The sequence below is a fragment of the Pan troglodytes genome, chromosome 6 (assembly GCF_028858775.2).
Source record: "Pan troglodytes isolate AG18354 chromosome 6, NHGRI_mPanTro3-v2.0_pri, whole genome shotgun sequence".
In the NCBI taxonomy this organism is placed as follows: domain Eukaryota; kingdom Metazoa; phylum Chordata; class Mammalia; order Primates; family Hominidae; genus Pan; species Pan troglodytes.
Genome location: NC_072404.2, coordinates 8,639,299 through 8,651,366, shown reverse-complemented (window position 1 = coordinate 8,651,366; position 12,068 = coordinate 8,639,299). Strand labels below are relative to the sequence as shown.

At 59.3% G+C, this 12,068-nt stretch overlaps 1 protein-coding gene across 8 annotated transcripts in view; it reads right to left on the bottom strand.

The window, feature by feature from the left end:
• The window catches only part of AMZ1 (archaelysin family metallopeptidase 1), a 47,538-nt gene extending 36,521 nt beyond the window's left edge, over positions 1-11,017 (bottom strand). For 7 of the 8 annotated variants that reach the window (XM_063815192.1, XM_063815197.1, XM_016957024.4 and 4 more), the window contains exon 1: positions 2,292-2,536. The gene's annotated coding sequence lies outside the window, so the exon portion shown is untranslated. Of the gene's footprint in view, positions 1-2,291; positions 2,537-10,867 lie in introns of those variants that run through there. The other variant, XM_001139882.7, reaches the window with a different exon arrangement.
• Between the last annotated feature and the right edge of the window lie 1,051 nt (positions 11,018-12,068).

Genomic DNA, 12,068 nt, shown 5'->3' with positions numbered 1-12,068 from the left:
GAGACACAACACCAACGTCAGCCAACCTGAGCCGCCCGGGAAGGAGTGGCCACGCCAGCTCCAGACTAGCCCGGCTGGAAGATCAATAGGACGTGAGAGGCAAGCTCTAAAAATAGCCACCTCCTGGGACAATCGCTTGAGTCCAGGAGTTTGAGACCAGCCTGGGGAAATATGGCAAAACCCCGTCTCTACAAAACATTTTAAAAATTAGCTGGGCATGGTTGTGCATGCCTGTGGTCCCAGCTACTAGGGAGGCTGAGATGGGAGGATTGCTTTAGCCCTGGAGGTCGAGGCTGTGGTGAGCTATGATTGCATCACTGCATTCCAGCCTGTAAGACAGAGCAAGACCCTGTCTGTCTGTCTGTCTCTCTCTCTCTCACACACACACGAAAACACAGCCACCTCCTAGTGCAGACTGGAGAATGGTGTGACAGGCTCCAAGCTAGGAATGAGAATGCTTAGCTCCCTCCATCCCTTGACAGGGGTACAGCTCTCGGGCATCCAGGGCATGACGTCTGCCCAGACACTATTTCCTCTCAAGAAGCCTTGTGGCCACATTCGTCTTCGTGGGTCATTCAGGAAAACCCCGGTCCCCACTGTCAGCTGCCAGCTGAGTCCTTCCATCCTGCCAGGTCATGTCTGCACAAGACCATTCCTCAGAGAGAGCCAGAGCTGCATGTGAGCCCTGGGGGTACCCACGGGGAGGGAGCCGCCTTAGTGGGGGTCAGCTTCGCAGCACCCTCTGGCACTCACCAACCCATCCATGCTCCAAAAAGGAGACCCCCAGACGGAGGTTCCTCGCTGTGCTTTGGGCCCTGTCACAGTGTGTCCCCCTCCTCTGCTAACTGCAGTCATGACAGCAGCCAACAGGTCCTGTGCCTGCGTCCTCCAAGCCACACACGGAGCCGCAGGTGCCACTGCGGTATTTCAGGTGGGGAAACTGAGGCTCAGACGTTAAGTGACTTGGCCCTGGTGACACAGCTGGGGGCCAGCGGGGCCTGGTTTCAAAGCCACGCTTCACACTGGAACCCCAGCTGCTCCTGGAGCAGGGATGTTCTGAGGGGGACAGAGGGCAGGACGTCTCCCCTCCCAGAGCACCCGAGTTCCAGCCCTGCTGCTATTAATACCATGGGTAAACTCAGACGCTTCTCCTTCCTCCTCCCCTTGCGTTTTTTTGTCCAAAGACTGGAAAAGAGCACGTCCGCATCCCCCCCCCAAGGGAGGGTCTGCCACTCTAAGCAACAAGGGCCGCCAGACTGGCCCAGTAACCAGGTATCCAAGGTCAGGCTGCCCTAAACCGCACAGCTCCGGGCACTCACGCTCCCCCATCTGACCACGCAGATGCCTGGCCTTTGGGCAAGAAACCATGCTCTGATTCTCGCTATTCTGAATGCGCTTTGCAAAACCTCCCAGCAGCTGCATCGAGCTATTCATTAGCTGACAGCGGAGACCTTCAGGCAGAACCAGACGGACGGATGGTTTTGGGGGTTTCTCACCTCTCAGTTTCCATTCGCTAGGAGGGGAAACCGGGGGCTTAGACCGCAGGGGTAGTGGCCTCCGGGCCAGACTCTTGGCTTCCTGTTCTCTCTCCTCACCTGCGAACCCCAAACTCCTCTGCCAAGTGTTTCCCTCCCGTGATGGGGGCAGAAAGGACCCACGTCCCTGCCCTCCCCGGTCCTTTGTAAAGTTTGCCATTTCTCTGTCACCCCTCCCTTACTTTTCTGGTTTTGAGACCTGTCTTACATCCCTGCAGGGATCATATCCACCGCCTTCTCCCTCAGTCTCCTGGGGGAGGAAGCCTTCTCCCTCCCCGGCACATACACAGGCTGCGGGGAGCCCTGGGCACGACGAGATTCTCCGCGCCCTGGAGGTTCCCCGGGGACGTCCCGCACCCACCTGGCTCGCCCCAGCCCGGAAACGCCTTCTTTCGGGCGCTTGGCCCTGGATTCCCGACCCGTCCCCAGTTTGCTCCCATCGGGAAGCGCGCAGGTCGCCCTGGCCTGGGAGAGGATGGCGGGGAGGGGGCGCGTGGCCCTTCCCTGGCCCGGCCTTCCCTCTGCAGGACCTGCCGGGGCTGTGCGGACCCCGGCGCGGCGCTGCACCAAACCGTCGCCAAGTGCGCCCTTCGCGTCTCCGCGGTCCCTGCGCGCTCGTAGCCGCCGCCGCCCGGGCGTCCTCGGGGCTTGCTGCGCGGGCCGGGCTGGACCCGGAGCTGCCCCTACCCACCCGCCCCGGCACGGAGGTCCCTCTCGGTCCCTGCGCCCCCGAGTCTTCCCCGCGCGCCCCCCTACCTCGCAGTCCCGCGCCCGCCGGAGCCGGCAGAGGCCGCGCCGGGCACCGAGCCCCGGGCAGCAGCGTGGGCAGCTCGGCCTGGGCCGGGAGGATCGGGAGGTCCCGGTGACGTCAGCGCGCGGGGCAGGGACCGAGGCGGGCGGGACTGGGGCCGGTGTGGGGCTGCGGGCAGGACAGGAGGGCCACACCCCTCCCGGCGCTCAGCGTCCTGCCCCACTCCCTCCAGCTGCCCGCGGTGGAGCTCACGTGGGACCCTCCAGCGTCCCAGAAACACCCGGGCAGGGGGCCCCAGAGCCTAAAGCCAAACAGGTGAGGGAGGTCAGTCAGCCCGGGCCAGTTCGTGCCTCCCCAGGTGAGAGGAGTAAACGAGGCTACTCTGCAAGGCGCCAGGTGAAGAGGTGAACCAGGCCACCAGTTAAGGCCCCAGGTGAGAGGGGTGAACCAGCGCCATGAGGTGAGGAAGGTGAACCAGGCCACCAGGAGAGGCCCCAAGTGAGAGGGGTGAACCAGGCTATCAGGCAAGGCGCCAGGTGAGGGGGTGAACCAGGCTTATCAGGCGAAGCCCCAGGTGAGAGGGGTGAACCAGGCCCCTAGGTTAGCCCTACAGTCAGTGGCCCTGAGGACGGGCGCCCTGCCCTACCCTGGCCAGCTGTGAGTGCAGCCCTGGCCCTGTGCCAGCCACCAGGAGATGGAAAGGACTCTAAGTGCGGAAGGATGACCGAGCCCAGCCCTGGCCGTGAAGGCCGGCATGACGGCTCCAGACAGAGCCCAGAGGCCTTTTCCACAAACTGCCCTTTTCCTCTCTGCAAACCCTCCCAGCACCAGCTTCCCTCGGGCAGCCTCCCACCAGCTCTGCTTCACCGTGCAGAAATGCCCCCCACGCCCTCAGCAGCGCCCCACAGATGGCTGAGGGATTCGTCACCATCGTCCCACACCAGTGCAAAGAATTTTTTTTTTTTTAGATGGAGTCTCGCTCTGTCGCCCAGGCTGGAGTGTACTGGTGCAATCTGGGCTCACTGCAACCTCCACCTCCGGGGTTCAAGTGATTCTTCTGCCTCAGCCGACTGAATAGTGGGGATTACAGGTACCCACCATTGTGTCCAGCTAATTTTTGTATTTTTAATAGAGATGGGGTTTCACCTTCTTGGCCAGGCTGGTATCAAACTCTTGACCTCATGATCCACCCCCCTCGGCCTCTCAAAGTGCTGGGAGTACAGGCGTGAGCCACCACACCCAGCCTCAAAGAATTTTTTTAAGCCTTAAGAATTAACACGGCTGGGCGTGGTGGCTCATGCCTGTAATCCCAGCACTTTGGGAGGCTGAGGCAGACAGATCACAAGGTCAGGAGTTCGAGACCGGCCTGGCCAGTATGGTCAAACCCCGTCTCTACTAAAAATAAAAAAATTAGCTGGGCGTGGTGGCTGGTGCCTGTAGTCCCAGCTACTCGGGAGGCTGAAGCAGGAGAATCACTTGAACCCGGGAGGGGGAGGTTGCAGTGAGCCGAGATTATGCCACTGCACTCCAGCCTGGGTGACAAAGCAAGACTTTGTTTCAAAAAAAAAAAGAGAGAAAAAAACAACATAACACTAGGTGTCCGGTGTGCAAAATTTGGAAAATTATGAAAAATAAAAACAAAAAGAAGACCCCATAAGCCAACTGTGTAGAGGTAACCTCTCTCACCTTCTTGTCAAACATCCTTCTGATCGCCTTCTCCTCCACATTGAAATGTATTTTAAAAAAAGGTTTTTTTGAGACAGGATCTTGCTCTGTTGCCCAAGCTAGAACGCACTGGTATAAAGGCGAGTCACTGTAGCCTCGACCTCCTAGACTCCAGCAATCCTCCTCCCTCAGCCTCCTGAGTAGCTGAGACTACAGGTACGTGCCATCACACCTGGCTAATTTTGAAACTTTTATGTAGAGATGGGATCTCGCTATGTTGCTCAAGCTGGTCTCAAACTCCTGGGCTCAAACAACCCTCCCAGCTCGGCCTCCCAAAATGTTGAGATCACCGGTATGAGCCACCGTGCCCAGCCTAAATACATATTTTAAGGGATTCACGCCACATACTGCGTTCTGCAGGCGGCCTGTGACTTCACACTCATCAGTAGCCAGAAGTCCGTCTCCACACCCTGATGGTCTGCGCTGGACTCCGTGTCATGGATCTGTCACCCGCTTTGGGACATTTTGGTTTCTCCTGGTGTCTCACTAGCATATATCACTGTGATAGATGATCTTGTTTCCACAGATCTTTGTACAGGTATCTGGTCCCCCTCACCTTGGGATAAATTCCTACAAATAGATTGTGACTCACAAAGCTACACTTCTTCACACATGTTGCCACAGGGATTTTCCAGGTTATTTCTGTTGGGGATGGAGAACCCAGAACCTGAGAAAAGATGAATGTTCTTTTTTTTTTTTTTTCTTGAGATGGAGTCTCGCTCTGTCACGCAGGCTGGAGTGCAGTGGCGTGATCTCGGCTCACTGCAAGCTCCGCCTCCTGGGTTCACGCCATTCTCCTGCCTCAGCCTCCTGAGTAGCTGGGACTACAGGCGCCTGCCATTATGCCCAGCTAATTTTTGTATTTTTAGTAGAGATGGGGTTTCACCGTGTTGGCCAGGATGGTCTCGATCTCCTGACCTCGTGATCCGCCTGCCATGGCCTCCCAAAGTGCTGGGATTACAGGCATGAGCCACCGCACCCGGCCTTTCTTTTTTTTGAGACGGAGTCTCACTCTGTTGCCCAGGCTGGAGTACAGTGGTGTGATCTCGGCTCACTGCAAACTCCACTTCCTGGGTTCAAGCGATTCTCCTGCCTCAGCCTCCCAAGTAGCTGCGATTACAGGTGCCCGTCACCTCGCCCGGCTAATTTTTGTATTTTTAGGAAGGACAGGGTTTCACCATGTTGGCCGGGCTGGTCTCGAACTCCTGACTTCAGGTGATCCACCCGCCTTGGCCTCCCAAATTGCTGGGATTACAGGCGTGAGCCACCGAGCCTGGCCTGAATGTTCTGTCCTAAAGCTGCTTATTACAAAGAAGTTGTGGAATATCCTCCCTCCAACCCCCACGACCCTCCCTGAATAGCCACCGGAAAAGAAATTATGCATCGAGGCCAGGTGCGGTGGCTCAACCTGTAATCCCAGCACTTTGGGAGGCCGAGGCGGGCGGATCACGAGGTCAGAAGATCAAGACCATCCTGGCTAACACGGTGAAACCCCCGTCTCTACTAAAAATACAAAAAATTAGCCGGGCGTGGTGGCGGGCGCCTGTAGTCCCAGCTACTCGGGAGGCTGAGGCAGGAGAATGGCGTGAACCCGGGAGGCGGAGCTTGCAGTGAGCCGAGATCGCGCCACTGCACTCCAGCCTGGGGGACAGAGACTCCATCTCAAAAAAAAAAAGCAATTATGCGTCAAGCCCGGAGTGGCAGTTCCTCCTCTGTCTGTTGGGTCAGCCCGGGAGACTGGAAGCCCAGATGAGTAGGGCCCCTCCTGGGTGCCCCAAGTTGGGTGGCGCCATGCCCAGTGCCAGGACCCCCGAAACACAGAGGCAGCCTGCTGATGACCTGGCCCCTGCCAGCCAAGGCTTCACTCAGCCAACGCCCTGTCCACACTGCACCCGGGACACGCTGGTCTCCCACCGGCAGACTGCACACCCCTTTCTGGTTGAAGCTACCTCGTCGGAGTCTATTCTAGAAAGAGGCCATGATATGGGGACCCCTGTCCTTTCAGCGATGAACAAAGGGGGTCACCCCCACCTTTGACCCCATCACCATCCTCTGACCCGGGCAGACTTGGGGTTAAAAGAGAGCTGTGTGGCCTGGGGAAGCTGCTTCACCTTGCCCTGCCTCAGTTTCCCCAGGGTGGGTTAAATAGTGGCTCCCAAAAGATGTGTCTACTTGCACCATCAGAATGGGACCTTATTTGGAAACCAAGTCGTTGCAGACATGGTTAAAGTAAGGATCTCAAGATGAGGTCATCCTGGGTCAGAGTCAGGGTGGGCCCTAAATCCAATGCAAGTGACCTTGTAAGAGACAGAAAGAGGTTCCTCATGGGAGGAACAAGACAATGTAAAAAATAATAACAATTTTTTTTTTTGAGATGGAGTCTCGCTCTGTTGCCCAGGCTGGAGTGCAATGGCGTGATCTTGGCTCACTGCAACCTCTGCCTCCCAGGTTCAAGCGATTCTCCTGCTTCAGCCTCCTGAGTAGCTGGGATTATAGGCGCGTGCCACCAAGCCCAGCTAATTTTTGTATTTTTAGTAGAGATGGGGTTTCACTGTGTTGGCCAGGCTGGTCTTAAACTCCTGACCTCAAGTGATCCACCCGCCTCGGCCTCCCAAAGTGCTGGGATTATAGGCATGAGCCACTACACCCAGCCAACAATTTTTTAAAAAGAGAGAGAAAGAGGCTGGGTGAGGTGGCTCACGCCTGTAATCTCCAACACTTTGGGAAGCCGAGGTGGGAGGATCACTTGAGCCCAGGAGTTGGAGACCAGCCTGGGCAGCATCTCTACAAAATATTGTAAAAAACAGACAGAGCTGGGCGTGGTGGCTCACGTCTCTAATCCCAGCACTTTGGGAGGCTAACACGGTGAAACCCCGTCTCTACTAAAAATATAAAAAAATTAGCCAGGCGTGGTGGCAGGCACCTGTAGTCCCAGCTACTCGGGAGTCTGAGGCAGGAGAATGGCGTGAACCTGGGAGGCGGAGCTTGCAGTGAGCCGAGATCGTGCCACTGCGCTCCAGCCTGGGTGACAGAGCCAGACTCTGTCTCAAAAAAAGCAAAACAAAACAAAACAAAACAAAAAACAGACAGAAAGTTGAAGACACAGAGACACAGAGGAGAAGACGGAGATGGGAGTGGCGCAGCCACAAGCCAAGGACACCTGGAGCCCCCAGAAGCGGGAAGAGGCAGGAAGGACCTTCCCCTGGAGCCCTCTGCAGAAGTTCGGCCCTGCCCCAGCCTTGACTTCAGACCACTGCCCTCCAGAATTGACAGTGAATGTGTGCTGTTTGAAGCCACACAGCTGTGGTCATTTGTCACGGCAGCCGCAGGAAACTCATCCACATTGGAAAACAGGAAAATGCTTCACACGGGTTTTATAAGGAAGAGGAAAACTCTCCCGGGGCATTGGCACAAGGAGTCGTGGGAAGCAGCAGCTGCTTACCCAGCAAACTCGAGCCACAGAACAGGGGCTTGGCCTCTCTGCAGCTCAGCCCTGCTCCAAGGCCAGCAGGCGAGGGTGCAGGCAGACAGTGCTGAGGGGACAGAGGAGGACGGCTCTGAGGCTGGCTTCACTGCACAGCAAGATGAGCCCGGGTCAAGGGCAGAGATGGGGGTGTGCCAGGTGGAAGGAACCGTGCGAGCACAGGCCTCCCTGTACAGAATGCGTGCAGGGATCTGGGCAAAGATGGGTGCAGGAAGTGGGGCAGGGTCAGAAAAGCTGGAGAAGAGATGAGGCCGCATCTGGGGAGGGGGGTTGCTGAGGGCCAGGGGCTGGGGGGTGAAGGGGCTCGGAACACAAGCAGGGGAGCCGTGTATGGCCCAAGCAGGGGTTTCCATGGCCCGACACTGAAGTCTTGGGTGCAGTAGATGATGTCCAGGAAGGAGGCAAAGGGGTCTGAATCCTGGTCCAGGCAGGATGCACGGGGCCGGACCCCAGCACTGCCTGCGGGACTTGGGGTGTCCTAGCACAGAGTACAGTCAAGCCCTCTTCCCTGCCATGGGCTCCCTGCCCGTGCCTCCATTTCCCCAGGCCTCCCTGGAGCTGTCGCTGGAGCACTGTAGGAACGCAAAGCAAAGCTAAGGACCCTCGCATCGGCCTGAGGCCTCCTGGGCAGCCATTCTTCAAGGGACCGTGTGCTGGGGGCCCACCCGGTGTCATCTCATGCTGGACACGAGACCCTGACTCCTGGAGCTGCAGTTCCCGCCCCCCACCCTGTCCTGGGGTAGCTGGGGACCCTCTCAGGCCTGAGGGGAAGACAGGAGCTCCCCAGCAAGAAGAGCACACCACTGCAGGCGGGGGGGCCAAGCAGGGCGAGCTCCCAGACAGGCTCAGCTGGCCCTGGCCCCGGCCCAGCCTCCCTGTGCCCAGCCTGTGAGGCCGCCCTTTGAGCTTCCGGATTAGTATTCACGTCGGGTCCCCAGCTCTGAAAGCCCTTGTTCCCTCCAGAGAGCAGCCAGGGCGGCTGGGGCTGGGGGCGCGCTCAGTGCAAAGTGACAGCCCCAGCACATACACTGGGGCCCTGAGCCCGCTCCCCCAGGACCCCTCCTCCGCTGTTCGGGCTCCCCATGGGCTCAGCCAAGGCTGGGGGACTGGGAGGGAGGGGCCGTCTGTCCATCTCTCTGTCTGTCTGTCTCTCTCTCTCTCTCTCTCTCTGAGTTTGTATCTCTGTCTGTCTGTCTCTGTCTCTTGGGGTTCTTGGTCTCTCTCTCTCTGTCACCATCTCCCTCCTCCCTCCATCCTCGTCTCCTACCCTCTCATGCTGTGTGCAGTCAGGGGCCCCAGGAGTAACCCCACATGTAGTTTCTCCAGCAGGAAAAGACACACGGACCAGGCACGTGGGGACGAATCTCCGATGACATCTCCCTGCACCACCTGTCCCTGTCGGGGTCTGTCTTGACTCTGAGCTGTCTGCAGACTTCTCCACAGCCCCCACAGTTGGACCCCAACAACAAGAATAACAAAGGCTTGGCTGGGCACCGTGGCTCACGCCTGTAATCCCAGCACTTTGAGAGGCCAAGGCGGATGGATCTCTCGAGCCCAGGAGTTTGAGAGCAGCCTGGGCAGGATAGCAAGACACCCCCATCTCTACAAAAATTAAAAAAAAATTAGCCGGGCGTGGTGGCATGCACCTGGGAGGCTGAGATGGGAGGATCACCTGAGGGCGTGGTGGCATGCACCTAGGAGGCTGAGGTGGGAGGATCACCAGAGGCCGGGGAGGTCAAGGCTGCAGTGAGCCATGATTGCACCACTGCACTCCAGCCTGGGCAAGAGTGAGACCCCGTCTCAAAAAATAATAATGAATAACAAAAGCTGTGTTGATGGTGCCCATGGCCAGGCGCACGCTAGCCAGGCCGACTTGGGGCTTTCGGGCCTGAGTGGCACCAAGCTCAGCCATGCCCCTGCTCCAGCCCTGCGTCCTCAACTCTGAAACGTAGTTCTAAGATGGATGGGATTGGCCACGAGGGGGCATCCGTGGGCAGGGAAGCAAACAGTTGGTGCTCAGGGTCCTGGAAGGTTTCTGACCTGGAGGCCGCCCTGCCCGGCGCCTGTGGGTCAGCACCCCATTGGTGGATGCGGGGATCCCGAAGGCCTGGGGTCTGGTGACTTGGCCGGGCGCCCACCCAGGGCCACACCGCGGACCATGGAAATCCCCTCGGAGTCCTCAGACACGCCTGCCCCGGGCTTGACCAGCAGGGTCGTCAGGGAGGCCCAGCATCCATCGGGGTCGTGCCCTGGGAAGGAGCCCCTAGTGAGGGCATGGGCTGCGCTGGGCAGGCCTGTGAGGCACGTGAGGGGCCCCAACTCTGTGGCCAGCACGAGGAGGCTGAAGCCACAGCCCAGCGGCTTCGTCCAAGAGGCCAGAGCCGGCCTGAAGCAGCCAAGACCTTCCTGAGCCATCACCTCCGCCTCCCACATAGTCGGAGCTGGGGTCGGGGGTGAAAATGAGGACGGAGCCCCTACTCCTTGGGCATCTCCGGCAACCCCAGCCACAGAGGGGATCTCAGGTAGCAAGGAAAGCTGGGGTGCCAAGGACGTGCCCGGCTCCCTCTTGAGGCTGCGCGGCCCAGGGCGGCTGCATGTCTGGGCTCCTGGAAGCACCTGGAGAAGCCCTACAGGATCCGGGGTCTCCCGGGGTCTCCAGTGCCTGCTGGGTGGGCTGCACACCCGCCCAGCCTGGCAGGGCTCGGGGAGCCTGTGGGGCCGGAGACCCAGGCAGGTCCCCAGAGAGCCGAGTGCCTGTTAATGGGAGCTCCAGAAGCAGCCCCCTGGTGAGACAGCCACGAGCACCCAGACCTTCTCAGCGCCTCCCATCCCAGGAAACCACATCATCCCAGCCCTGCCCTCCTTCTTCAAGTGCCACTGTCACCAAGGAGCATCTAGTCAACCTCCAAAATCTCTCTCAACTGCCCGCCCCACCCAGGCCGGCTACAGACTCCCCAGCTTCCACACACCCCCTGCCAAGCCACTTGCCCCAACAGGAAGCCTTTCAAAGACCACATCTCACTACCGCCAGCTGTGAGCTGCGTCCCTCAGCTCTGTCTGCCCCAGCCTCACATCCCTAGTTCCTACCTCCGGGGTCCCTCTGCCTACGAGGCACCCTGCACCCCCAGCTGGGCCTCCTCAACTCGGATGAAGCCCCAGGATGAAGCTCCTTCAGGGCTATGGCCCCTCGCCACCTCTCCCGGGCTCCAGACTCTGTCCTTTCTTCCCTGGTCTCCTGGCCTTTGCACAGGCCGTGCCCTCTGCCTGGAGCAGCAGCCTGGATGCCTCCCACCCCACATTTAGGCTTCAGGACCCACAGCTGCCTCTTCCCAGAACCCTCCCGGCATGCACTTCGGCGACTCTTACAAGTACCTGTTCAGCGTCAGCCTTCGCCCAGGAGTGCAGGCTGGGGACAAGGGCAGTGGCCACCTCTGCCGGTCCTGTCAGCACCTAGTGCAATGTCCAGCCCACCGTGGGCGCTCAACGCAGGCGGCTGTGCTGCCGCAGGTCACAGCACCAATCAGACACCCCCATCCCCACACACACCCTGCACCGGCCCACGCGGCCATCACACTCGGAGCACACGCGCTCCGATGTGGCTGCACTGTTGGCACACGCACAGGCGCGCACACACCCACACGCACGAGCGCACACGTGGGCGCACACACGCCGGGGCGCCCTGACCTCCCCGCACGCCCTCCCGTAGCCGCCCCGGCCTCTGTCCCCACGCGTGTCACACACGGCCGGGTGTGCTCGCTCATGCCGTCCCGCGACGTTGCTCCAGCCGGCGCCCGGAGCTCGATCGGGAGAGCTGCTGTTGGCCGCCTCTGCCTGCCAGCGTTTGCCAAGCGGTTTCCATGGTGACACATCTTGGCTCCGACAGGAACCAAGGAGTGTGGGGAAGAGGGTCCCCACGGAGGGGGCGAGGCGAGGCAGGAGGTCTCTGCGTCTTCAGGCTCCCGGCAGGCATGGGGGGCTCCACGAGTGCAGACACCCCCCAATCCCAAGCCAGGCTTGCACCCCGAGAAGGAGGCTCTGGGCTGGTCCCTCTGGGCTGCCTGGCACAGGGACTGACTTAGGTCAGTCAGTCATTCAACAAACTTTCTGGAAGAGCCACTCTGTGCTCACAGCCGGGGCTACGATGCTGCCCAAGACGTGGCCTCGCAAGAGGCTCGGAGTCGAATCCTGAGGCTAAACTGACGTCCCGCCACCCTACTGAAGGCCCCATCTAGCAGGTTGGTCCGTGGCTGCGTAAGCACCAAGGCCCACCAAGCACTTTCTCAAAGGGGGGCTCCCCTCTGTGGTAGATCAGTTACAAACGTGTCCCCGATGCCCCACTCCTCCCTGAATCACCACGCCCTTTGCCGTGTGACTTTGCCCCAACTCCTGTCTAGAGGTGGCGTCTACTTCCCCATCCTTCAATCTGAGCCTGTCTTATGACTTGCTGTGGCCAATAAAAGGTGACAGCAATGACATTCCCAGCTCTGAGCTTAAGCCTCCAGGGACATGCGTGCCTCTGCCTGCTCTCCCCGACTCCTGCTATAGCACAAGAACGGGCTGGGCTGCTTTGCTG